Here is a 24,630-nt window from a genome sequence, read left to right as displayed (position 1 = left end):
GGTTAGAGGCTGGAGTCAACCCCCTAAACAGCCTGGAAGAAGAAAGTATCCTCAGTCCTTTTAGAGGAAGCATCGATATTCTCAAGCATATCTTTCAATTTTCAATATTTTTTGAGAGCATGTTTCAATGTAAAATGAAGTATAAGCAAAAAACCTTAAATCTTTAGTCCAACAGAGACATTAAAAAAGATAAGGTACCACAGGGAGCTGAGGACTCAGGGACTCCGGATTGACTTTGAGAGGAGAGAGTTTCTGCAGAGCTCAGATGGTGGACAGCACGAAGGAAATCCGTTTGTGCAGCTGTCCAGCTAGCTTGTGCGTGCACAGACACTGTGGTAGTATTTTCCTGGCACTCAGCAATTCATTCCCCAGATCTGAGAACATCATCTAAATCCTAATTGATGCTGTAGCTGCACTTAACCAGGAGACAAAGATGAGCCAAGGTCCCTGACACGTTTGAATCACATAGCATAATTGGAACAATAATTCGCATTCTTTTCTTCGCTTTTTCTGATTTATTTCCCAACAGTATGAGAGACAGAGACAGACAGAAAGACGCAGAGAGACAGAGACTATGATTTTTAGAGTCTGAGAGATCTGCACCTTCTAAGACCTGAGGAAGGACATACAGTCCGCTTTCTGCCTGGGGGGTAAGCAACATTCCTCACATAAAGAGGTGGCTTGCTACCCTGTCCCCCAGCACCTTCATCCGCTCTGGGGGTGACATAGCTGCTATCTTCTGCATGGGTCCCTTTCCTTATAGCATGCCAATTTCTTCTACGATAGGTGTTGGCAAACTTTTCCTATAAAGGTCAAGATCGTAAGTATTGTAGATTTGTGGGCTGTCTCTTTCTTGTATTCTTTCTTTCATATCTATATATATTCATATATATATGCATATTCATATATATATTCATATATATATATTTCTTTCATATATATATATATATATATACACACACACAACCTTTTAAAAATCTAAAACTCATTCCTAGCTCCAGAGATGCACAAAACAGACTGCAAGGGGAACTTGGCTGGGGACCGTAGTTGGCCCCCAGCTCTTGATAAATGGGTCTCAGGCAGGAGCTCACACTCCGTTAGTCTCAGGTCTATGTTCCCAGCCGAGGGGAATATGGAGGAGGGTAAGAAGAAGGCAGAGTAGGGAAGGACGGCCAGCAGAGCAGGGACAATATCTGGGGCCTTAACCTGGGCGGAGGTGTGGGGGGGGCACTTATGTCTCACTTCTACACTTGACAGCTGCTTTAGTTTTTATTTGGATTTCCAGAGGGCAAGAGAAAGGTGTGCTGGGGGGAGAATCTCCATGCCTATCAGTCTCAGAGGCTGGGTAAGTTCTCCTATGAAAGAAGCAAGCAGGAAAAAGATTTAGGTTCTCTCCACACAGGAATCCTTTCCTGTAATGCAAGCCACCACATGCACAGGGGCCATCGGGCCCTCTTCACCTTGTCCTCCAGAAGTGGGGCTCGGCGCCAGTACCAAAAAATGCTGCTTCTCACGGCACCTGCTATGAGTAATAAAGTCCTAGGTCTTGCACCTCTCTAGGACTGTGCCCTGAACAGACGAGCCTGCAGGAAAAGGTATCCGCTAAAGCACGCTGGGACATCTCGGGATAGTTTCACACCGATGAAAGCAATTTTATATATTTCTCAGGCCGTCTTCTTGGAAAGATTTGGAAGACTGGGAGACACTGAAAAGCAGGGTCTATACTTGGCTCACCTTTGTGTCTGACGCAGAGCCTAGAACAATGGCTGGTACATGATGGACATTTAGTAAGTGTGGAGGGATGGAAGGAAGGAAGGAGGAAAGGGGAACAGGAGGAATCGCCTTTTAAGAGGTTTCAGATTTTCTGCTTTTGATTTCCTGTGACTGCTCAATGTTCCCAAAAACAGAGAGAAATCAGACATTTCTGTCACTTCAAAATAAAGAATGAACTGCTCCATGGCTCTCCTTACCCACAGCTTGAAGAGAAAATCCAGGACCGAACCAAAGCAATAAATAAAGACTGAAGGGGGTGAGGGGTAGGGAAATATGTAGTATTTCAATATAGATTCCAAAAACGTGTACCTGATTTGAGAAGAAATATCTAAGGAGCCAAACTGAACTGTTTAATGTGGGTTGTGTTACTAAAAGGGCTGATAGGGGCGCCTGGGTGGCGCAGTCGGTTAAGCGTCCGACTTCAGCCAGGTCACGATCTCACGGTCCGTGAGTTCGAGCCCCGCGTCGGGCTCTGGGCTGACGGCTCAGAGCCTGGAGCCTGTTTCCGATTCTGTGTCTCCCTCTCTCTCTGCCCTTCCCCCGTTCATGCTCTGTCTCTCTCTGTCCCAAAAATAAATAAACGTTGGGGAAAAAAAAAAAAGGGCTGATAAAGGCTCTCTTTGTAGTCCCCCAAATGAGTTATTTTGAGTGAGTCGCCATGGTGGTAGGCTCTGTGTGCATGACTAACGATAGAAAAAAGTAAACGGGGCCCCAGATGAAGTGTCAGTTATGAGGATGCTAACAGTAAAAGCCTGCCCCAGAGCAATGCCACGTGCTTTGAAAACACTCCGGGAGCAAAAGGCACGCTTCGGGAACACGGGCTCCAAAGGAAGACCATTGGCGTCAGCATCGTGGAGTTATTTTGCCAGCAATTTTCAACAATCTATCACAGCCTGGAGGAAGGTCTCCAGTGTCATTGCTCACACAGGTAAATTTGGTGAAAGGGGAAACAGGTGGACCTTGAACAGGCAAGTGTGGAGCATGGAGACTGAAACTTCATGGTAGTCACGGGACCAAATAAGATTGCAGCAGGCCACCGCCACCTTCTCCACTTCAAGGCACATAGAGCAGAAATGCAGCATGTGTGGCTCTCGACTTTCAGGACATGTGACCAGGCCGATGGCTATCTGTCTGGTCATGGCGGCTAAGCTTCCTCCTCTGCACCTTCCTCATCAGTAAGTGGGATGGGCATGATAGATAACTCAGCTGGTCAGATAGAGCTCCGTCCTTGATCTCAGAGAGGTGGTCTATTGTCCACAGTATTTTCCAAACACTAATTCACAGTTCAGTGTTGAGCAAACTCCGTGACAATGTCCTGGGGTGCTCTTACAATTGTAAAAGTTAAAAATCCAGGTTTCTGACTCAGGCATGGCATTCAGGGATAGGTTGTTGTTGTTTTTGTTTTGTTTTGTTTTTAATTTTCCTAGTGATTCGTAGATGGTCAAGTTTAAAAGTCACCGGTATAAACTTTCCACTTTGGAATTTAATTAGATTATCTTGCTATTCTTTTATATTATTACTGAATCTACTGCTACGTTGGAGCTACTCATGTAAAACTTGAGGGCTGTGTTCCCCCACCTGCCTCAAACACTGACCAAATGAGTGAATGAGGATACGTCCAGACTCAGAGGATCAAGAGGAAGGATATTTTTAACATGGTCTCCATATTACTGGGAAAAGAAACACAAATCCTCCTTTTGGGGAAAGGAGGGAGGGAGGGGGCAAGGGAGGAGAAAGAAGAAGGAAGAAAGGAGGTGGGGGAGGGAGAGGAAGGGAGGAAGGAAGGAAGAAATTACGTAGACATTGACATAAAATGCCTTTGCTTCCGGGGAGCCATGTGATACATCTCTGACGAGCACCTCCTGGTCTAACAAAGGCCTGTGAGCTCTCAGCATGAGGTTTACTGTGTGGATCCTGCCTCCTCTTGAACACACTGAACCTTTGACCCTATTAGGCATCTTTCCCCCCCAAATTTCCCTATTTGCGGGTTCTGCCGCCACTTCTCTTAGCAAACGCACCCAAGGGAGGGCAGGACATCCTGGGTCCAGCCTCGTGCCCTTCCCTCCTCAGGCCCTACCACGTTCACCCTCTCTACCCGCCGTGTCCTCTCACTCTCCCAGAACCCACCATCTCAGATCTCTCCTTGTCTTGACACAGATTCCAGCTCCTTCCTGGTTCTCTCTTTGTACTTTCCCGTTTCCCTGCAAGTGTCAACAGGTGTCATGACAACTGGGATTGGGGGGAAGTTCTGGCCAAATAAGTGGCAAACGCCAGGTTAAGGAAAGTTAGACAAGTTTCTTTCCTTCAGGATTTCTCAGAGCTTTAAATTTGCTAACGTGATGTGAACATTCCCTAAAGAGAAAAGCATTACTGGAGCTTGCCCCAAACACACTTGGCAATGACACCTATTATATGATGCATCTTCTTGGAGCACTCTTGTGCTTTTACCAACAAGTGTGTTTTGAGGACTTACTGTGTGTGCTCGGTGTACTCAGACATTGTAGCGAGCACTGAGCAAGACCCACATAATCTCTGCCCCATGGCACTTACTCACTGGGCACGTTTGGGGAGCACTCATCTGAAGGTCTTCCTCTTAGGTCTGCCTCCGGGTCCCTGTCCTTTTCCTCTTCTTACCTTCAGTTCTGCATCTGCCCTCAGCCTTTGAAGTCCTGTGAGAAGCAGCGTCTTTTCCTGCCTGGGCTCCATTCTGTTCCCACACATTGAACTACTGGAAGAACCTTGGCCTCGGCCGCCATTCAACTTGCCACTTGAAGTAGCGGCACTTGGGCTCCACTGCGGGGTGTTTCCAACTAATCGTTTTTCTGGTCCTTCGCCACTTTCTCAGCCTCTTGGAGACAAGCTTCCCTTTCCATCAGCATACTCTGCCTCCTCGATCACAGCTGTCTTCTCTTCTTTTTACATCCTCTTGAGTTTGTGTGGGAAATGCTGCCGGCGAGCTGGGTCCACAGCTCTTCTACTCGGTCCATGTATCAGCTCCATTGAGAAGCATTCCTAGCCTCCCATCCCTGGCCTGCCCCATCCCTAGCCCATCCAGCTCGGCCTGGAATCCCTCCCCTGGCAGAGTCACTATATTCCCTGTTCAAAAGTTATATTTAGCTCCATGGTGAAAGTACTATTTCTTGCTCAGGAACATCCCTCCTAGTCATCTATAAGAAAAGAAACAAAACTTAACGCTCATGCCCATCCACAGGCCATTTCCTTATATCCACCCTCTGCCTGAGTCACCCACCCACTGCAGGCGGAGTCCACACCCTTGCCAGGATGCAACCCTGTTCTGGGAGCATGACTCCAGCCCACCTTCTTCATCCAGAGCAGCTCTGCTCCCCAGTCACAGTACATTAGCCCAGGAGTTAGGACCTGAGCAGAAAGCAGTCACCTGGGCTGGACACATGGGCAGTGAAGCACCTTTGACGTACTTGTTTCCAGCTTTTTGCCTCAATTTTTGTTCTATACTGAGAGCAGCAAGATGAACTGAAAGAGGAGATAATCTATCAGTTTTGGTTGGTGGGGGGGATGAGAAATAGGAAAGTGTCAAGAGCATATGAAAAGATGCTCAACATCACTCATCATCAGGGAAATGCAAACCAAAACCACAGTGAAACACTGCTTCACACCTGTCAGAATGGCTAACGTCAACAACACAAGAAACAAGTGTTGGTGAGGATGTGGAGAAAGGGGAACCCTCTCGTACTGCTGGTGGAAATGCAAACTGGCACAGCCACTGTGGAAAACAGAATGAAGGTTCCTCAAAAATCAAAAATAGAACTACCATCTAATCCAGTAATTCCACTCCTGGGTATTTACCCAAAGAAAACAAAAAACATGAACTCAAAAAGATATATTTACCCCTATGTGTTTTGTAGTGTTATTTACAGCAGCCAAGATACGGAAGCAGCCCAAGTGTCCATTGATAGATGAAAGGATAAGGAAGATGTGGTCTCTCTCTCTCTCTCTCTCTCTCTCTCTCTCTCTCTCTCTTTCTCTCTCTCTCTCTCTCTCTCTCACACACACACACACACACACACACACACACACACACACAGGAATATTACACAGCCATAAAAAGGATGAAATCTTGCCATTTGCAACAACTGGGATGGAGCCAAATGGTATTGTGCTAAGTGAAATAAGTCAGACAGAGAGAGACAAATGCCACATGATTTCACTCATAACGTGGAATCTGAAAGACAAAACAAATGAATAAACAAACAAAAAACAGAATCAGACCTATAAATATAGAGAACAAACTGAGGGTTGCCAGAGAGAGGAAGGGGGGGAAGATGGGCAAAATGGGTGAAGGGGAGTGGGAGACCCAGGCTTGCAGCTATTAAATGAGTAAGTCATGGGAGAAAAGGCACAGCATAGGAAATACAGTCGATGATGTAATAGTAGCATATGGTGGCAGATGGTAGCTACAGTTGTCGTGAACACAGCATAACATATGGAGAAGTTGAATCACTGTGTTGTACACCTGAAACTAATATAACATTGTGTGTCAACTACACTCAAATAGAAAATCATTATAAAATAAAAAGAGAAAGAAAAGAAAAGTGTTAACAGGAGGAGGCAGGGCCTTGAAGGGCCAGGGTCAACGGCAGAGCAGCAGAAGTGGATCAAGAGTCAAGCTTTTTTTTTTTTGGCTTTTGAATTGTGTGTTTTGCTGAGAGGCAGCCCCTCCCCATTCAGTCTCCATAACGACAGCACTGGTAAAGTCTGCTAGGCCCACATATACTTTGTGCGAGTGGTTACGTACTGGTTTTGTTTGCCTTGCTTTGTTACAACACAAAGGTGGTAGGTTTTTTTAATTAATTAATTTATTAATTAATTAATTTATCTATTTTGAGAGACAGAGAAAGAGAGAGAGGGAAAGGGGAAGAGAGAGGGAGAGAGAGAATCCCAAGCAAGCTCCACGCCGCCACCATGGACACAGGGCTCAAACTCACAAACCTGTGAGGTCATGACCTGAGCCAAAACTAAGAGTTGAATGCTTAACCGGTAGAGCCCACCCAGGAGCCCCAAAGGTGGTAGTTTTTATGCCAGGATCAACTCTGTGTAGTGCAGAGATTTTGTGAGAGGCACCTGAACCCCCTCAGGGATTCATAACAAGCTTCAGAACCAGGAGAATTGGGGCTCCAGTCATTTGTTCCAAGATTTCCAGGAGGTGTGAGACCAGAGATGACATTTATATTTGTGTACACTTATTAATTTACTCAACAAACTCTACAACAAGCAAAAGCTGGAAGGCTGTCTGGATATGGTAGGGTTACTTGAAAATATTTTTGCAGAAGGTGAGTTTTGTAGGAAAAAAGAAGTTAGGACTGCTTTCCAAAGATCAGGGATATTTCAAGATGGTGGACAAATGCTATCTATGAAATTCGGAGACAGAAACAAGCAGGCTGCATGAAGGCTGGTGACTTGTGTGGTAGGAATGGAAGCACTGAAGGAAGACTCTTCTCGCTGCTTTGAGTAACAGGCACCTATTGTTTGTCAGACAAGTGCCTTCTTTCTTCTGGGAACTATTTCCCACCACCCCACTTTCATCCACATATTTCCATAGCAATAATGTTTTCCGTAACCCACCTCTCCCCTGGTGTTGCAGCTGTTAGATGTGGAGCTCGGTCACTGGATGACTGTGGTTCCTACCATGTGGGTGCCAGTGCTCTGGCTTGCTGAGCAGAGGAGAATGTTGCACGATGGACAGGAAGGAGGGAGAGAGATTCTTGGTGGTTTCTAAGTCTCTGGGTTCTAGTTAATCCTGAGACCAAGCCATTTCCCTGTCCTTTGGCTTTGGACATCTCATCTTCCTAATTTAGGTAGTCAACATTTTCAGTATTCTATCTAGAATAAAGAAGTTCTGTCTAGCACAATCCATAAGAGCCCCTAGAGAAAAAAGCAGAAGAGCCTAGTGACAGCAGGAAGGCTGGCTGGGCAGCTTGTACAAATGCTCCAAACTTGATGAGACAGAGATCTAGTCCATGGCTGTCACAATGGGAATGAGCAGATGCAAACGGCATTCCAGGTGACTGAGCTGCAGGAAGTGATGATAGAATACAGAGCTTCCCAGCATTTGGAGTGCTTGTCATAGTAACCTTTTCCTGTGACACCTTTGTTGGCTACCGTGCTTTTATGGCAATAATGGGTATAACAGCTTCAATACTACCCCAGTAGCTCCTAGGACAGGACGCGACCACAAAACATGACAGAAAGCCAAGGGCATTAATGGAGACTCAGGGGAGCTATAATTTAACCCAAAGAAGAGACTTGATCCAGCCTTTCCAGAAAGGAAATTAAGCACTTCAGCTACCAACTCACCAGCAAGTCCTACTCTCCCCCAAATTAAAGGGCAGCTGCAACTCTACAGGAAGCACCAGGATCTGTTCCCCGGAGGCCCTCAGCTGGAGCTGAAGCATCTGGTCTCCAGGGAAGGCTGAAACTGAGAGGAAAGTCCTGGACGAGCGCCAGGACAACAGGAGCCAAAAATGTGTCCAAATCCAGAGAAGCACCACCACTCACTAGACGATAGCCTGTGTTTTCTAACCACCTATACAAATATTTGTGGATCCCTCCCCTATGATCTAGACTGATGATAAGCTTTGGGGGAAATTTATAAGTTGTGATCTCACAAACTTCCCTTGAACCTATGTTTCCTTTAACTAAGACCCCTGACATTCATGATTACAAATGTAAGAGGGAGTCTCTTGGAACGACGATTCCTTCTGGGTCTTTTTTTAGAATAAAGGAAAGTTTATACAGAATGCTATCATTCCATGGCATATAATCTCACTATCCATCAGTAGCTCCAGGACCTCCAGAGAAAATGTGAATGCCTGACAGAAAGAATTCAATCTTCAAGCAGAAGTAAATTAGTTCTTTGACCTCCCAGCAATCAATTTCAAAGTATAGACATTTTAGTTCCCGCACTGTGAAGGACGAGGAGTAACCTGAGCCAGTCAGGATAGGCTAGATGTTATACTGCAGTGACAAAAGACACCAAAACCTTAAAAAACAGTTTAAACAAAGGTTCGCTTCTTATTCGTGATCCCTGTCTAACACAGACCAGGGTGGGGATCCCTGTGCTGCACACAGCCACCATCTCCCACTGCTGATGTAGAGCCAGAGACGTATGGAGACTATCTCAGAGTCTCTTCATGCTTCCGCCCAGAAGTACCCAGCTTCCTGTCAAGAGAGTTCAGTTCTGAATCCAGCTCTGCTGCTGATTTACTATCTAGTGTGACTATAAAGTAATTAAACAAAAAAAGAAACAGAGCGCAAACATTCAAATGACTCAGAGTAGTCAATGTGGGAAACTTTATACCTCTGTGTACTTAGGGTAGCAAGTCTGGGATCATCCAAAAGCCCAACTGTGGCATTATTCCCAATACTGTGACACTGTCCCCACGACGTGGGCTGAAGGGAAACAGGGAGCTGAGGTCCCAGCTAATCCCCTCACCATGTATCCAGAGGGGAAGAGTGGAAAGGCAGCCACACTGTTGGGTCCCCAGACCCACATTGTTGGGTTACCGTGGTGAACACAAGCTTGTTCTACTCTTGTTCTGCTTTTGTTTTGCTTCTTTCATTGTCTCTTTAAAGAGTGGTACAAGTTCTGTTTTCTCCTTTCTTTCTTTCTTTTCAATATATGAAGTTTATTGTCAAATTGGTTTCCATACAACACCCAGTGCTCATCCCAAAAGGTGCCCTCCTCAATACCCATCACCCACCCTCCCCTCCCTCCCACCCCCAATCAACCCTCAGTTGTTCTCAGTTTTTAACAGTCTCTTATGCTTTGGCTCTCTCCCACTCTAACCTCTTTTTTTTTTTTTTCCTTCCCCTCCCCCATGGGTTTCTGTTAAGTTTCTCAAGATCCACATAAGAGTGAAACCATATGGTATCTGTCTTTCTCTGTATGGCTTATTTCACTTAGCATCACACTCTCCAGTTCCATCCACGTTGCTACAAAAGGCCATATTTCATTCTTTCTCATTGCCACGTAGTATTCCATTGTGTATATAAACCACAATTTCTTTATCCATTCATCAGTTGATGGACATTTAGGCTCTTTCCACAATTTGGCTATTGTTGAGAGTGCTGCTATAAACATTGGGGTACAAGTGCCCCAATGCATCAGTACTCCTGTATCCCTTGGGTAAATTCCTAGCAGTGCTATTGCTGGGTCATAGGGTAGGTCTTCCTCCTAACTTTCAAAGGCAATTTCCCACTGAGTTTTCTCTCTCTCTCTCTCTAAAAGATTATCTGCTTTCCTGCAGTTCTGAGACTTAACAAAGCTGTGTCTAGGTGTGAGCCTTATTTCTTTCATTATGTTGGGCACTCATATACCTTTAATCTGGACAGTTGTGTTCTTCAGTTCTGGACATCTTTTCTTGATATTTTTTATTTATTTAATTTATTTCTTCCTTCCATTTAATCTGCTCACTCTTTCTGAAATGGCCATCATTTGGATCTTCTGACCCAATCCTCTATTTTTTTTCTCTTTTTCACTGCTCACTTTTCCTTTCCTTGTCTTTCTGTTTTATTTTTTGGATATTTGTCAGCTTTATCATCTGATTTTTTGTTTTATGCTACCATATGTTTAAGTGTCTAAATCCCTTTTCATATTGTGTCTGATTCTTTTCTTTTTTTTTTTTTTCAACGTTTATTTATTTTTGGGACAGAGAGAGACAGAGCATGAACGGGGGAGGGGCAGAGAGAGAGGGAGACACAGCATCGGAAACAGGCTCCAGGCTCCGAGCCATCAGCCCAGAGCCCGACGCGAGGCTCGAACTCACGGACCGCGAGATCGTGACCTGGCTGAAGTCGGACGCTTAACCGACTGCGCCACCCAGGCGCCCCATGATTCTTTTCTATAGAATTTTATTCTTGCTCCATGTTCTGAAGTCATTTGTTACATTTGTTTTGTTTTGTTCAGTGGCACATCGTCTGTCCTTTCTGTTTCAATCTGTGTTGCTCAGTTAAAGGTTTTATATTAATTCTTCACTGTTTATAGTTACAGATGAGACTCTAAAAGACATTCATTACAGAAGATTGGCTGTTTCACTGGATCCCTAAATGCCAGTATTTAAAATACAGTTGACCCTTGAACAACATGGGGGTTATGGGCACTGACTCCTCACCCAGTCAGAAATCCACATATAAATTTGACTCCTCAAAACTGAACTAACAACCTACTGTTGAAGGGAAGCCTTACGAATAATATAAAGAGTCAGCTAATACAATATTGTATGTCAAATGTATTACATACTACATTCTTATAATAAAGTAAGCTGGAGAAAAGAAAACGTTATTTTAAAAACCATAAGGAAGAGAAAATATATTTACAGTACTCCACTATATTTTTTGAAAGCAAAAACAAAAACAAAACATGTAGCTCAAACCATGTTGTTCAAAGGTCAACTGTATTTCATATTGGACCAGTGTCCTTACAGAGAGTCCTCAAAGCTACTGTGTAAGTGTGTAAGCCTGACTGTCAGTTCTGGGGACTGAAGGGGATCGGGAGTTCTATAAACTCAATATGTTCATTTTTATTTCATCCTTTTTGAAAAAATATATAATTTCAGACCCTCATCCCTCAGCTATCCTCAGTGTCCCCAAATCTAGAGGCTATCTAGCTCAATATCCCCATAGAGTAAACCTCCCAGCTTCTCCTGGAATCATGGGCAAACCCATGATTGCCTTGTGATACAGGGTGAACGAAACCATCTGAAGCCCTAATTCTCCTTTAGCTTTCCATCACTACTCCTGTTTTCAGCCAAAACTGCATCCCGACCTAATGCTCTAATTCCTGGGTTTTTCCAGGATTCTGTGACAAGAGAAATCTTACTTTTTTTTCACTTTCCATCCAGAGACTTAAGTAGTAGCCATCTCTGGGATTCAAACCATTTATTTGTCTCCATTCTTCTTTCCAGTTTCCAAAGTGCTAACTTCTAGACACAATCTCCCGTCCTTTTCTTTCAATCCTTGTGTATTTACAACATGTTATTCCTTTACTACCATTTTGGTGGGATTTCAGAAGGCAGAAAAGATAAGCAAAATGTTCAAACTTCTTTGTTTAACTGGAAGTCTGTTACAATCTATTTTTAATGTTATATTGCTGGATATTATGTAACTTAAATTATATCTGGGGGTGCCTGGGTGGCTGAATTGGTTGAGTGTCTGACTTTATCTCAGGTCATGATTTCACAGTTCATGAGTTCAAGCCCCTCATCAGGCCCTGTGCTGACAGCTTGGAGCCTGGAGCCTGCTTTGGATTCTTTGTCTCCCTCTCTCTCTCTGCCCCTTCCCTACTTGTGAGCTCTCTCTCTCTCCCTCCCTCTCTTTCTCTCTCAAAAATAAATAAACAAACATTTTTAAAAAACTATATCTGAAACAAAATGAGAGGGAGAAAGGGCAATAGAGAAACAAAGGAAGAGGGAAAATAGGAGAGAATGAGAGAAAGGAGGGGAAGAGGAAAAACAGAGACAGGAGTGGATACAGGTTTGATCCAGGCTGCATTCATGCACTTTGCAGAAAAAGATGCTCAGGGTCACTCATGTGCAAGGAGGCATCATGGACCTAAGAAGGGTATTTGGTCCAGAGTAGATGTTCAACTGGCACATAGTGATACAGGGATAAAAAGTGAAAAGAGCCAGCCCAGCATTAGGTGCCATGTTAGTCTAGGTTCTCTGAAAAGCATATACTAAGATGGGATTAAACTTGCAAAAATTTTACTAAGGGACTGTGTGAAAAGGAGCAAGAAAGGAGCAGGGAAGGCTGAGAGCCACCACACCACAGCTACACTTGATCCCAAGTGAAGGAGGGAAGCAAGGAGGTTTCAGTGCAGGTGTCCAAGGACACTTTGCAAAGTCATCAGGGAGTCTTTGAGTCAAGGGCAGGTGATAAAGGAGTCCACATCTTCCAGAAAAAAATCTGCCTTAGCATCCCTACTGCAGTCGATGGGACAACCTAAGAGAAATAAGGCCTTGGCATAACCACAGCATTGGAGCCCAAATGCAGTAGCGAGGCTCTCGACCCTGATGCTCTCTGTACTAGTACATCTGCCAGGAACATTCTCAAGGCCACCACAGATGCCGGTAAGGAAGGCTGGAATGCAAGGGTCCAGCCAGGGAAGCCACATGACCATCGTCATAACAATGATGGCCACCATTGACTAGGCACTGCCTGGGTGCCTGCACTTGTGTTAGGCACATTCCATACATAAATAATGTCTGTGGCCGATGACCCCATCGCCTGCTAAGAAGGGCAGATCCCAGAAGGATCTTTTTACAGGCAGAGTGGCAGGTGCAAAGATTCAAGATCGAAGAAGTCAAGAAACCCGAGTTACTCTGAGTCATAAAAAGGAAAAATGTGGAGACAACAAGAGGAATCCAGAAGGTAGCAAAGGCCAAGCCCAGCAAGGTTGCACAGACAGGTGTGGACAGAACTGAGAGGAAGGTGAGGCCATGGGAAGCCAGAGAAAAGCTGGAGAAAGAGGTGGGAAGCAAATACCCAATTTGGGACTTTGGTGGCTTGGTGGCATTACACACACTAAAGCTCTCTTTGATCTTCTTAAAACATTTTCATAAAGGGGCACCTGGGTGGCTCAGTCAGTGAAGCGTCCGACTTTGGTTCGGGTCATGATCTCACCACTCATGAGTTCAAGCCCCACATCAGGCTCTGTGCTGACAGCTCAGAGTCTGGAGCCTGCTTCAGATTCTGTGTCTCCCTCTCTCTGCCTCCCCAACTCATGCTCTCTTTCTCTCAAAAATAAATACACGTTAAAATAAATAAATAAATAAATAAATTAATTAATTAATTAATTAAATAAAAATATTTTCGTGAAATCTGCACACTTGGACTTCCAGTTTGGGCAATACTTTCAACATAACACCTGAAACTTTTGTGTGTGATAAAATAATTTACATCATTCACAAATGGTTTATGGAACGGAATCTGATTTGGGAGATATGACAAAATGCTGGGTCCTATAATTCTAAGGACTGAATAAGAAGTTGAAAAAGAAACCCAGTCTTACAGACTTGGGCAACATCATAGGCACTTGGGAAATGCTATGGTTGGGTGGGTAGATGTACAGGTACGTGTAGCTCATGACAGCCACATCCGATACCAGAAAGATTAATTCTAAGGACCCTCTTTACCCTAACCCTCCCCTGCTTATAGGTCAGAACCTAATGATTTGGAGCTGACCTTTTCCTCAAATGGCTCAAAAACTATGTAAAACTAGTCTGCCAGTTCTCAACCATGAGAGGACATGGAGAAGGTGGGGCTGGTATTTCCCGTCCTGCGTGACAACAGAGATATTCTCACAGAAACAGTGTCCGCTAGGAGTAAGGAACCATTTTTTGTTTGTTTGTTTTTGATGGGCATGCAGGCCAGTCAGAAAAACACAAAAGTGCTTACACATTTTTTTTACAAAGTGAACATATCTTGAGTGTAATTATAGATGTCTATAAATACATATCTACCCTTGTGATGTAGAAGACTTACTTTATTGTATAGAAATATATTTAAGGGCAAATATTCCTCAGTTATTAAAGCCTTAACATCTGAGGTATCTTTTAGAAGTAGTAATGAGACACAGCCCTGTCACTATTCACCTTGGAAGCTCCATCAGAGGCCACAGCAGGAAGTTAGTGGACAGAACGAGAGACCGTGAGCTTTGGGAGTCACTTGTCACCAGACAGGATATTCATTTAACACTAATGGATAGCACACAGGAGCCTTCAATGGACATGAATGCACTGGCAGTGGCTGCTGAGCTCCACTTGGCTCTACCCTGGGGATCCAAGGAGGTCTAAGGATATGGGCTCCCTGGCCCCTCTGGGAGTGGGTCAGAGTGCCATGGAAGAGGGAGACAGCCAAGTGAGCATGTACCAGCACTGTGACGCATGACATACTAAAGAGCAAGTCCAATTTTTTTGTTGGATAAAACAGCAAAATAATTCTTATTTTGGAAGGCTAATGTACATCAGATAATTATGCAATGAGCATACTGAGACCATTATCTAATTATCCTTAGAGCCTTCCGATCTAAGGACGGCGCCTCTAATACTTCTTGTTCCAGGCAAATGCTTGTGTAACTGAGACTTGTGTTTATTAAAGTTTCAAGCTGAGAACAATCATTGTGTAGAGGAACTTGGAAGACCCTTAACAACAACAACAACAAAAAATGCTATGGTTGTGCTAAAAATCACATCCCCTTCCACATGTTACCTTGGCTTGGCTTGGCTTGGCTTGGCTTTTGCTTTTTCATTGGGTTTTATTAACACCAGGCATGGCAACTTAATAATCTGGTTTGCCTTCCTTGTTCTTAACACTTCAGAGAGGCAAACAAAAGGTTGAGAAAGAAATTAACTACTTTTCTTGCAATGTCTTAATAAGTAGACTGGTCACATCTCACTCACTGCTTTTATGCTTACATGGGACTTCTCTTGCTAGACTAGTGAGTTGGAAATCTAATTCTCAATGTTGACTTTCTATAATCAGTTCCAACACAAAATACTTTAGAGGTTAAAAAGAATATTGGCCTCAAGACAGTCTAAAAACTGCCCTAGAAGGAAGCAGGCACAGAATGAACCAGGCAATACATACTATTTTTGTGTTCAGCTGTTTGAAAACTCTTCAAGTCTTACTCTGTGACATTTACAGACAGTTTCAAGAATGCTTAATAAAATAGGCTTTGAAAGTGTCTTTTCTTAATCTACAGTATCCATTTGTGCATCATCAGTGTATAATTATAGAGCAGTGCTGATGCTAAAAATATAGCAAAGGAGGTAAACTTCCTCTGTGGGCTCAGTCAAGCTGGGTTATCCAGGGAAACAGTCCTGGAGAGACGGGGCTCTACCAACAGTGCTCAGACCCCTCCCTCTACAGAGCTGGATCCCAGATAAATGGGATTTATGCTTTTTTTTTTTTTTTTTTTTTTTTAATGGCTGGGTTCTGGAAAGCAAGGGAAATCTCCAAGGACAGATTTTTTTTCAGTCTTTGAGCTGAAATCAGAGCAGAGAGCCATGAGCTTCAAACAAATATATTAGGAATGGTCGACATGAGAGCCAATGGTAACATAACTCTACACTAAAAACCTGAACGGTGCACCTGTTGCTTAGGGAAAAGATGAACTTGGGAATCCCTGCAAGTCTGAAAACCTGAAGACACAACACTGCCCTGGATCCTGGAAGAAGCAAATGCAAGTCACTAGAGGAACATCCCCAATGTGGGCTCTCAGGAGTCTCCGACATGAAAATCAAACAAATCCAGGCTCATAACAAAAGATCAAATTCACAAAGGAAAAGTCCTCATGAATGTGAGTTAACAGAAACAAAACCAGCATATTCAGGCTCACACCCAAGGACTTTAGATACTAAAATCATCACACATAGATAAATTCCATATCAAGTGTCTGAAGGAATAAAATACAGAATCACAAAAATGAAAGAGCAGCAGAAGATGATTAATAATGACCAGACAGACGTTTTAGATATTTTAAAAATGAAAAATACACTGTTGTAAAGAATAAATTGTGATAGTCCTCACAACGGTAACCACGAAAACCCGTTCAAACAAGCAAACGGGGTTCATGCCTATTCTTGCCAAGTAAGGGAGAGGGTGCTAAGAATAGGGTCTCAGCCATGTCTTGAGAAGTGAAGTGACAGAGGAATTTTATGGCACTGGCCTGTGTTAGGGTGAGAATGCAGCTGATTTGGGGTGAGCTTTCAAAAGCACCCAAGTAAGTAGTGAAATAGTCAAGGTTAGTCACTTTTGGTCAGTGGGCGGCACAGAGAAGGGTTTTCCCCAGGAGTTGTGTAGTGGGGCATGCTACAGTTGTAGCTTTCCAGAGCGGGTCGTGGCCACTCTGCGTGCCTTCTGCTAGGGAAGGTTTTCATCCCTACATCCCTCCTCTATGTCCCTACAGTACTTTAAAAACAACTCTTTCACAGGATCTTTGACATTACCGTCAGGTTGCTCTATTTTTTGTACATGGCATGTAACTTTGAAGATCGTAAGGCTTCAAAACATGCTTACAACAGAAAGAAAAGAATAAGGGAGGGAGGCAAAGAGTGAATACTGCACATACCTTATTCGTTGGGCTATCAGACCCCCAGGTCTGGTCTTGCAAGTCTTAGAAAGACTTGCACATTCCATGAACATAAGGACTAGTAGAAATTCCAGGAGCTTACTTACTGTTCCTCATATGTAGTCAACATTTCTTCTTCCTCTTTTTTTTTTATAAATGTTTAATTTATTTTTGAGAGAGAGCACAAGCAGGGAAGGAGCAGAGAGAACAGTGAACAGAGGATCTGAGGCAGTCCCTGCCCTGACAGCAGTGAACTCAATGTGGGGCTCAAACCGCAAACCATGAGATCATGACCTGAGCCACCTAGGTGTCCCTATAGTCAACATTTCTGACTACCCATCCATGAAACAAGAGTCTTGGGCACTATCAGATATTAGTTTCCCCAGAGTCTCCCTTCCTGGTCTCTCATCTGAAAAAAGGCCGCCTCTGAAAGATGGTCAGCTGGGTAGAAAGAGAAAAAGCAAATGGACTCAATTATCACTTTGCCGGCCATGTTTCTGTCACAGAGCCCTAAGGAATGATGGTGGATCTTCACATAGAAAGCCAGAAAGGACCACAGTGAACTTCTAAGAATAATGGCCATTGCTTCACGCCTGCCTTCCATATCTCATGCAAATCTCCTTTGGCCAAATCTAACCCAGGAAAGGGAATTCAAGGAACCGTAGCTCCCAGCTTGACCAAGTTGGCCTGGAACAATCTAGCACAGCCAGCAATGGAGAGCAGTTTCTGAATGAAAAAGTTCCTGGCTTGAATAAGACAGAGGAGAGGAAGCAGAGTTCATGGAAAGCTCATGGAGGAGGTGCAGTGTTCACTGAGGCTCAAAAGAAGAATATGATTTAGATATGGGGAAAAGAGAATGAGCAAATACTTCCTGTTTAAACACCTCCTTTATTCTGGTGTTGGCCCAGAGCATGTATCACTTTCATGGAACATGGACAAGGAACCACAGGACGCTGGAGGTAGGATGTGGCCTAGAAACAGACAGAGGAAGAGCCTCATCCTAGCCTTGACTCCGTCCTTGGGAAGGACTGGGCCAGGATCCTGCTGCCAAACCCATCAACTCACCCAAAGTAGTATAATAGGTCTACACAACAGCCTCAGCTTTGCATTCCACTGTTCCCATGTCTGCTCAAAGACCATTTGGCATGTCTCCTCCAGAACAGGAGCCTGCTTTGAAAAGAATGAATTCTGTCTGGTTGCTTTTTAAAGGCAAATTTTATTTAAAAAAAGAATTTTTTTTAGCGTTTATTTATTTTTGAGACAGAGAGAGACAAAGCATGAATGGGGGAGGGCCAGAGAGAGGGAGACACAGAATCTGAAACAGGCTCCAGGCTCTGAGCTGTCAGCACAGAGCCCGACGCGGGGCTCAAACTCACGGACCGCAAGATCATGACCTGGGCCGAAGTCGGCCGCTTAACCGACTGAGCCACCCAGGCGCCCCTAAAGGCAAATTTTAAAATCAAGACAGCTCTGAAAACAAGTAGAGTTTTGTTCTTCGCTGACCTCAATGAGATGCTTGTTGGCTCCAGTGCCCAGCAGCCTGGCTTAGAGTTCTGTTGAGCCAGTGGCAACTCGCATGGAGTGAGCACTGCAGGAAGGGGTGCAATGCTGGTGAGTTTCTGCTGCAGTAGAGGAAAGGGTGCCCCATTGGAAGTGTTCCACCAGGGTAATGGCTTTGGTGCTGGCCCAGGGACTTATGATGGGGGGGGGGGGGGGCCAAGGGGGGGAGGCAACCTGTGGAAAACACTCACAGTGGTCAGAGGGGAAGCAGTTCAGAAAAGGAGGAGGTGGTAGCCAATGAAGAAATGGGCTCCCCAAGATGAGCTCCAATCCTCAACAAATAAAGTCACCCCTACTGCAATGGAGCCCAAATCTCAGGAGCCTGCAGGGTGGGAAGCTCTTTCAGATAGTTCTTTTGCTCCTGGCATCCTCTAAACCACATCTTCACTCACAGGAGGACTGAAAGGAAGGATTTCTCCACGGGCTTGCACAAAAACAGGATAAGAATTCCTTTAAGCTGTTCTCAGTATTCAACGTTTCGATAACTTGCTTCAGCTCTGGGACACAAAACTGAAAGAAGACTCTTCACCTTGCTGATCCCACATGTACCTTGACTGTGCACATGACAGAATATTCTAGCTATATTGCTACCTGGGGATTTTCATGTTGACGTGCTTTTTAAATGGTGCCAAAGAATATCTAGGTGTTTCCCGTCCTGTTAGACCAGTAAGATCTGATTCATTTCCACTTCACAAAGGGCTCACTCTATCACAGGCTTGAGCAATCTATCTTTCCTTCCCACATCAAGGATATTGGATCAGCTTTTTCCTTCTCTTCTTTCGCTAAGGAAAATTGGGTTTTCATCAAATGGTTTTCCCATTTCTTTTTAAACAAGCAGGGTAAATGGACTCCTAGGTTGGCCAGTGCATGGCCCTTCTGAGACACACATGATCCAGGGAAACCTGACCCCACAGCATTCCGCACCTTGCTATTGGAATGTTGAATGCTGTTGACAGGAAAGATACTCTTTCTTTCTACTCACCAAGAGGCTTTGATGTCCAAATCCCCATCACTCAGTCCTGGAGACTATCAGGCGTGTGTGAGAGCACCAGACACAAATCTCTGAGGTCAGGGTCTTGTTTGCATTCAAGTACATGTGTCCCGTGGTCCCTGATGACCAGCATGTCCCTCTCCGCATGTGGGACCATCCTTGGCCTACAGCCCCTGCTGTGTTCCGGACTCACCTCACACGCAGCTGGAGCACAAATGAGGAAGTCAACGCAATTTGGTATTTGGAGGCATGAGAAGGCGCCAATTTACATTTTCTGTTTGCATTTGCTCAGTGAGTTCATTCCTTCACCCACCATTGGAGTGAAGAAAAACAATTCTTGGAGAAATCATTTGCCCAAAGTCTTCATTGTATTCCATGAGGTGCTCCCTCTTCTCAAGAGCAGAATGGCATTATGGAGGGAGGAATACAGTGGAGACAGGGAGCCAAGGCCCCTGTAGATGGTGGTCTTTAGCCCTCTGACGGGGCAGTTTCACCCCCCACCCTGCCCTGTTTCATGTTGTTTCCTGCATCCCACTATGCTGAACAAGTCCTGGTCCTCTCTCCAAGCTGCCTGAATTATATTTTTTAAATACAAGTGGAATTATGTCACTCTCCTGCTTAAGACCACCCTCTAGATTCCACTGTCCTTGGTTTAAAGAAGAGCTTTTTCTTGGGCCCCCAGCCACCACCACCAGCTGTCTCTTTCCCCAGCCTCCCTCTCTCACCCATCACATGAACTTTCTTTGGTTCTCACATCCTATCATGGCCTTTCTCCCCTCTCAGCCTCACACATGCTACCCTCCTGCTGGGCTATTGTCCCTTCTTTCTCCTCTTGTCAAACTGACAAATGCATTTGTCTAGAGAGGCCTTCACTGACCTCTCACCCTTCTAACCTCTAATGGCCCCCGCCATTACCAATGGTCCCTTTGCTATTCTGTCCCATAGGATTTTATGCCTGTCTTTCATGGAATTTATGACAACATTCAATGACATAGCTCATCTGCCTACTCAACACCTCCCAATAGCATTGGAAGCTTTAAGTGGCTAGAGATGATGTCTATATTGTCCACCATAGTCTACCTAGTGCCTAGTACAATGCCCACCACTTTGAAGGGACTCCATAATCATTTGCTGAGGGAATGAACACAGGCATGGACAAATAATGAAGTCTGGATTTCAATACCCTGCAGGTGCCCTCTGGGCACCACACCTGGCCTTTCCTTCCCAGATTCAGTCATGGTGTTTGTGGTTATGTGAGCCCTGTCCACTCAGCCAGAAAAATCTGGCCCTATCTTCCACCAGCAGCAAAAAGTACGGGAAATCTCTGTATTTAGGAGCAAGGAACTCCAACTTCTCAGCCAGACGCCTGAGTTACAGTTAATGTCACCAATGTTAACCCTAGAAGGCACCTTGACAGCCATCTCTCCATCTCTCCTGCCCTCATTTACTGATGAGCAGAAAAACCATGGCGATAACAAAGGACATTATTGGATAACACTCTGGGGTCCAGACCCCAGGAAGTTTATACTGCAAATGAGCTGCTCAGTACCTCCCCCATGGCCAGTGCTGTCTCCTTCCCATCCTTTGAGTCAGCGTTCAGGACCCCCAGAGAAGGCTATTCTTATTTTCCAAGCCATTGTTCATGGTAAGCTCTGACCTTAGAATGACTTTGAGATATAGCAATTTAAGATGTAAAGCAATATTGATAGAGTCTAGTTAGACAGTGGTTTTTCTAACCCTCTTTGTGAAAACAATGTTTCCACTATTTCCATTCTAAATATTTCATTTTTGGAACATCGGTCCAACAAGAAAACACAAGGCTTGTTGTGTTAATAGGTGCGCCTGAACACACACTTGGGCAATCTGAGCATCTCTTGTGAGGAACTCCATGGGTCAGTGGGATATAATTTGGTTGAGGAAAAGAGAATCTCAGTGCCACAGCAAATGAATAAATAATTTGACGACCACAAAAGGAATGATTAGAATTTTCACCACAAGGCAAAAGAATTAATTGTTAAAATGTGCACAGGAAGGTGAGAGGATCCATTTTTTTTTTTAATTTTTTTTTCAACGTTTATTTATTTTTGGGACAGAGAGAGACAGAGCATGAACGGGGGAGGAGCAGAGAGAGAGGGAGACACAGAATCGGAAACAGGCTCCAGGCTCTGAGCCATCAGCCCAGAGCCCGATGCGGGGCTCGAACTCACGGACCGCGAGATCGTGACCTGGCTGAAGTCGGACGCTTAACCGACTGCGCCACCCAGGCGCCCCGAGAGGATCCATTTTTAATAATAATGCTGTTCAGAAACAAATTTAATCTAACCACACAACCTGAAATATTTTCATATGCAATAACAAAAATGAAGATTATTGGCTCCTCTTGGTCCTTAGGGATTATTTGTCTGTGAGCAGCATATGAAGAAAACTTTGGAACTGAATCCATATAACAGAAAACATCTGTTTGGGTATCTTTCAATTACAATATGTTACAGGGAGGAAATGGGATTGAGAAATACCAGTCTGACATGTAAACTGGCCATTTCTGACTTAAACATTTCATAGACTCCCTTGGCAGAAACACCTCTGGTGATCCTTTAAATTGATCTCTCTGCCTTTTGAAATTCTTAAAAGCGTTGGTCTCCCCATCTTCTTATGTGGTAAATAAAGTAACCAGACATGCACACAAAGAATAATTGTGAGGGTAGGTTCAAAAACATTTCCCCATTAATATGTAAGAAGAGGGAGGAGATGGAAAGCCTGGATCGATAGCTGGAAAATCTTTGTCATAGAATGTGAGTCATTGATTTCAATGTTTCAGGTGGAGACTACAGGGAGTGGAAGAAGGAAAGCTCACGTCTCCCATCTTTTAAAAACTCCGTGAGCTCGCACTGCCTTCAGGCACTGTGCTCTCTCCTTGCCATCATGGCTCAACAAGCTCCCGGCCACACTTCCCCTGCTCCACGCATCGGGCTCCACTTACTCAGGATCCACAGAAACGAGACTCTTCTCTGAAGTCTCCTACCACTACCAGTGATGTCCTGATGGCCAGTAGGGTGCACATGATGTGCAATGCCCTTCTTTTTGGAAGTTGTTTCTCTTCCACTCCACCCCACTTGTAGATTCATGATTAGCCCTTCACCCCTTAAATAGTGTTTCCTCTGTCCTCAGCTTGGAAGCTGTTAACCCAAGTCTCACCCCACCCCTTGCACCCTCCCCTGCTCCTCCTGCTCCATTGGTCCAGGCCTTCATCTTTTCTGCCTGGACTCCCCGCCCACCTTGCACTCCCCCCCCCCCCCACACTCCACCCTATCTCCTGATCGTGCCCCAGGTTGCTGCCAACCATCACCCTACAGGGAAAATCTGTTGTGTCACTTCTCCCCTGCCTTAAAATCCTCCAGTGGCTCCCCATAGCTCCCAGTGTACCCTGCCCAGTCAACACCCTCCTGGCCAGGCCTGCCCCTGATCCTGCCCTTCCGGAAGGCCACCCTCTCTCCCGGTGCTCCTCACCAAAAGCAGCGGTGGCCTCAGCTACTGCCATTGGTCCAGCCTCTCCTCACTGCCTGGCATGCCCCTTCCCCTTCATCACTTCCCTCTTAGTCTTTAAACCTTGGCCTCCATGCCACCTTTCTCATCATCTCCAGTAGCAGCCCTTTGTGACTTCTTTCCATTTTGAATTGCTCAGCCTTGCCCATGGTTTATCAATTTTACTCATCTTTTCGAAAAACACAACTTTTGGTTTGGGCTCTTCTGCCTGGCTTTTATTTCAGCATTTTCTGCCCTTGTTTTTATTGTTTTCTTTCTTCTCCTCTCTTTGCATTTGTTTTGTTTTTCTCTTTCTAATTTCTGGAGACAAACACTTAGTTCCTGGAATGCTTTTCAGGCTGTATCTTTTCCTAGTACAACATTCTAAGGTGAACATTTCTCTTCAAGCATTGCTTTCCCTACATCCCACATGTGTTTGAAAAATATGTTTTTTAAAAAACGTATTTTGGATGAGGTTCTTTTTTACTTGTGGATTATTAGATATTTTTCTTAATTTTTAAACATATGGTGATCTTCTAGTGACCTTTTTGCTTTTGAACTGTGGTCACATTACACCCTCTGTAATTCTCACCTTTTGAAGTTGATTCTTGCTTTGTGGCCTCCCATGGGCTGAGTTTTTGTAATTCGATATATACTTGAAACTAGGTATATTCTTTCACCTCTTTTGGTGTGTCAGGTTTTTAACCATGGTTTTGAAATTTCTCCTAGACTTATAGATTTTTTGTCTGCTTGATCTATCAGTTCTGAGAGAGACCTGTTACAAAATTCCAGTATGACTGTGGATTTACCCAAACCTCCATCGAGTTCTTCTCGTCACTTTTTTTTTCAAATATTTAAAGCCATATAATTAGATGCTTATAAATGCTAAGTTATTTTATATTCTTGATGGGTTGAATCCCTAATCAGTAAGAAGTAACTCTTAATCTCCAGTAATTCTTTTTCTTTCCTTTTTTTTCTTTTTTTTTCTTTTTAACTTGCTTTAAGTTCAAGTTTGTCCGATATTAATACAGATTTACCAGCTTTCCTTTGGCCACTGTTTACAGAGTTTAATGGGTTCCACTCTTTTATTTTCAAACTGTGTTTATTCTTATGCTTTAATTTGTGCCTTGAAAACAGAATATAATTTGACTTCAATTTGTAATCAAGCCAGAAAATCTTTGTCTTTTAACTGAAGTAGTCTACCTTTATTGAATATAATTACAATATATTTGACTTTACATCTACTATCTTACAATATGCTATTTGTCCCACTCACTCCATGCTCTTTTCCTCTCTTTTCTTGCCTTCTTTTGGATTGACTTTTTTTTTTTTAATTTTTTTTTTTCAACGTTTATTTATTTTGGGGACAGAGAGAGACAGAGCATGAACGGGGGAGGGGCAGAGAGAGAGGGAGACACAGAATCGGAAGCAGGCTCCAGGCTCTGAGCCATCAGCCCAGAGCCTGACGCGGGGCTCGAACTCACGGACCGCGAGATCGTGACCTGGCTGAAGTCGGACGCTTAACCGACTGCGCCACCCAGGTGCCCCTGGATTGACTATTTTTTATCATTCCATTTTCTCAGTCTCTTTATTTAAAAGTTTTATACTTTTTAGTATGCTTTTATTTTTTATTATTTTTAAAAAAATTTTTTTTTCCAACGTTTATTTATTTTTGGGA

General features: G+C 44.1%; 2 long non-coding RNA genes across 2 annotated transcripts in view; one reads left to right on the top strand and one right to left on the bottom strand.

Annotated features, from left to right (window-relative positions):
• Window positions 1-1,003: 1,003 nt before the first annotated feature.
• The window catches only part of LOC121013233 (uncharacterized), a 163,400-nt gene continuing 139,773 nt past the window's right edge, over window positions 1,004-24,630 (bottom strand). Inside the window, exon 3 of the long non-coding RNA XR_005782588.1 lies at window positions 1,004-1,355. This is a non-coding gene — a long non-coding RNA (uncharacterized LOC121013233). The remainder of the gene's footprint in view (window positions 1,356-24,630) is intronic.
• LOC121013231 (uncharacterized) overlaps window positions 20,951-24,630 on the top strand; it is a 7,263-nt gene continuing 3,583 nt past the window's right edge. Inside the window, exon 1 of the long non-coding RNA XR_005782585.1 lies at window positions 20,951-21,075. This is a non-coding gene — a long non-coding RNA (uncharacterized LOC121013231). The remainder of the gene's footprint in view (window positions 21,076-24,630) is intronic.

Source organism: Herpailurus yagouaroundi, unplaced genomic scaffold (assembly GCF_014898765.1).
Source record: "Herpailurus yagouaroundi ecotype Mexico unplaced genomic scaffold, PumYag 198, whole genome shotgun sequence".
Taxonomy (NCBI): Eukaryota; Metazoa; Chordata; class Mammalia; order Carnivora; family Felidae; genus Herpailurus; species Herpailurus yagouaroundi.
The sequence above is the reverse complement of the archived record's forward strand: the minus strand, read 5'-3'. Positions and strand labels throughout refer to the sequence as shown.